The following is a 3,466-nucleotide window of genomic DNA, read 5'->3' as shown; positions in this document are numbered from 1 at the left end:
AAAAGCTAAAAAATTATTCTAAGTGTACAAAATATGCACATTAAAATTAAGGAAATTAAATTATTTAAAAGGACATACATTTCATTTTAATGTATGTCCTTTTAAATAATTTAATTTCCTTAATTTTAATGTGTATATTTTGTACACTTAGAATAATTTTTTAGCTTTTGCATTTCTGAATTTTTAATTTTTAGTTTTGTTTTTACAATTTTACTAGGAATTTTATTTTCCTTTTAACAGCCTGATGATGTAATTAATTTGATAATTACGAAATGTCGCAATAAAGACAGCATGTACATCTGTGTGTGCCCTCTTCCCTTCATTGATGATTATATGTATATTATATATATATATATATACATACAAACATACATACTCGCACACACGCACACACAGGTACGACATTTTGTAAATTGGAAACTCCTGCAATGGTGGGAGAGATCTCCCCTATTTAAATCTAGCAAAGCTTTCGCCTCTCTAAATGCCTCTATATCGTCCGATATATTCTTTCCAGCTAAATAATTATTCACCCCTTCAATAAAAATCTGGACAGGTTGTGATAGAACGCCATCTACCATCCCTCTGAAAGGACTCACGCCCACACTCACGTTCGTTACGTGATGTAGTAGAGTTGTGGTACTCTTAGTATCCGCCATCTTTCTCTGTTTCTGAAAGCTCTTTTGTTCTATAAGATTCCCCGATCTCAATAACATCAATGTATTTATATACACAAAACCCAATCCAGAAAATTTAATACAAATTTTCCCCCAATAATGGATAACAAAAGGCAAATGCGCCCCACGCCCAGTATATCGTCCCACGAAAGCAACAACAACAACAACAAAAAAATAGGTAGGGGATAGAAAAAGAAAAAAAATGCAAAAAACTTACTAAGTGATCCAACCCTGGCAACCGTATCACACACACCAACTCTCACCTCTCTCTCTCTCTCTCTCTCTCTCTCTCTCTCTCTCTCTCTCTCTCTCTCTCTCTCTCTCAGGGCGTGACTTGCAACAAAAAACTCTGCAAGAGTAAATTCGCCACAAACAAACAAAAGGAATATAAACAACAATAAAACAACAAAAAAAGTAAAAAAAAATAAAAGAAAAAGGAGAAAATAAAAAAGAAAGCTTGAAAAATACACTCACATCTTCATATGACTGGAAACGGAATTTGTATACGCACCGCAAATATGCGTGACCTGTTTACCGCACTCACGAAACACTTTAATACGTCGAAAATTAAACTTTTCCCCTTCACGTTTTAAAACACTGGTATTCGAGAATCCCAAGATGGCTGACACTGACTTAGCCCGAGAGACGAACAGCTTCTCACTGCCCAACCCATTGAATCAGCAAAAAGAGCCCCGAGTTGCCTGTGACATGATTATAACCCCTTTTCCTACCCAAAAAAACATCTATGTCTAACTAGTCACCAGTCTCTTCGTTAGCGTACCTACAGCTTATAAAATATATAAAAAGCCTCTTAAACCGCCTGCCACCTCTCTTACCCCCTCCTTTTATTAAAACTACACAAATTGGAAACCCTTACCTGTTGTCAATGGTGCCCTCTGTCTGCAACCATGTCGTTAGGCTATTAAGATCATGTAAGTATAAAAATATGCTATTTATTACCCAAAGCAGATGAATATAGAATAGAACAAAATGATTAACAAGTCATAATGACAAAAACCCAAATCTGCCCATAAAGATAACTAGTAAGTTAACATTCTACCCTCCTGTCTAAGAATTCACTCCCAGGCCCAAAATGTCAACAAGTTCATTATATTAGTCAGGTTAGAGAATCCCGTCTCTAGTACCATGGAATAGAACCCATCTGTAATAAAGATAACAATGGATAAAAGATACACTTCACACATAACTCTCTTTTCAAAGTAATTAAGTAAAGAATGTATTTCACACTTCTCTGTCTTTTCAAAGGTAACGGTTTTCTAAGTCTTACAAAATATGTGTCATACCTTTACGAGGGGGTTTTCTCTCCCAACACCTGACGTGTACCAACTGACCTCTTTGTTCTCACCAAAAGGAATGTGACTTTCGCAAGTGCCCTGGTCTATTAGACCTGTATCATCCGTACAAACGGATGTACATGCGTGACGACAAGACGAGCGGTCTCTCAGTTAAAACGCTTACGTACCCAGATTCCTTCACTCAAGTAAGCTGCTCCTACAGTTCAGCCTGTCTCCAAGAGAGACATGATATGTGAATCACTAACATTACACACTTGTAAGATATATGTATATATATATAATATATATATATATATATCTATATATTATATATATATATATATATATATATATATATCCATTAATCCATAATGATGTGTGTAAAGGATTCTGTAAAGATGATTCTTAAACCTGTGCTTTTATTACGCAAACTCATGGAGTGTTGCATCACTAGGGAAGGTATTACCTTGGCAAAAAAAAAAAAAAAAAAAAGTTTCGTTGAAAACTTAACTTTCTGTAAGGTCAGATTTCTCCTATGGGGGAAGTAATTAGAAATTGATTCATTGATATTTCACTTACTCAGGTGGATCTAAGGCATTGTGACTTGTGTTGCTTGCACTTGACCCTTTCAGGCTACTTTGTGAAGAAAACTCTGATTTAGAATAAATCAGGGGAAAAGTATTTAGCAGTCTTCAACACAGAAGGTAGCAGGTTGGGTAAGGGACCGGCCATCCATCCATAGAGATACTACCACTAGAGATTAGGGTTCCTTTTGAAGGATGGTCATTACAATTTGTTGTTGGGTCCCTCTTTGTTCATGGACTTTTTCAATGGCTACGCCAACTTAGAATAGTTGGTATATTCATTATATACCTTATTGTTGACACATTTAACAACTTTGAACTGCCTACCCTTTGTTGATGTGTAGAAGAAACTCATTATTGTGGTAGGCATCTCTTCTAGGAGAAGGCTACTCCAAAGTAAACCATTGTTCTTCAATCTTGCATGGTGCTATAGCCCTTGTACTAGGGTATTCCACTGTCTTGGTTACCCTTTCCTGTTATTTTTCAAACGGTGTGTAGGTCAGCTTAGTAGAAGGGCCGAGGATGCCTGCTAGTTAAGCAAGAGGTTGCCCTACTGTCCTTCCTTCAGTGTCTGGGAAGTCTGGAGATGTCTTTGTCTTGCTGGGTGTGCCGACTCATCCCAATTGACCAGTTTCACTTCAGCGTTAGTTTTGTCTTTTTATGGGCACACGTTGGAAAAGAGATTTTACATGTCTGAAATGTTTCTATTATTTTTGTTAAGTTTTCAAATATTCCGTGATGCTTGTTTTACACGTTACTTCTTTTTGGCGACATTGAAATTTATTCTAGTGCATGGAATCGATCACAAGAATGTATTTTATATTGTAATACTTGTGGATTCAATACAAATAAAAAGGGACTTGTGTGTTGCTGCTGCCAGTTTTGATAGCCTCTTTTGTTTTCAAACTTGTGA

Source organism: Macrobrachium nipponense, chromosome 2, assembly GCF_015104395.2.
Source record: "Macrobrachium nipponense isolate FS-2020 chromosome 2, ASM1510439v2, whole genome shotgun sequence".
Taxonomy (NCBI): Eukaryota; Metazoa; Arthropoda; class Malacostraca; order Decapoda; family Palaemonidae; genus Macrobrachium; species Macrobrachium nipponense.
The sequence above is the reverse complement of the archived record's forward strand: the minus strand, read 5'-3'. Positions refer to the sequence as shown.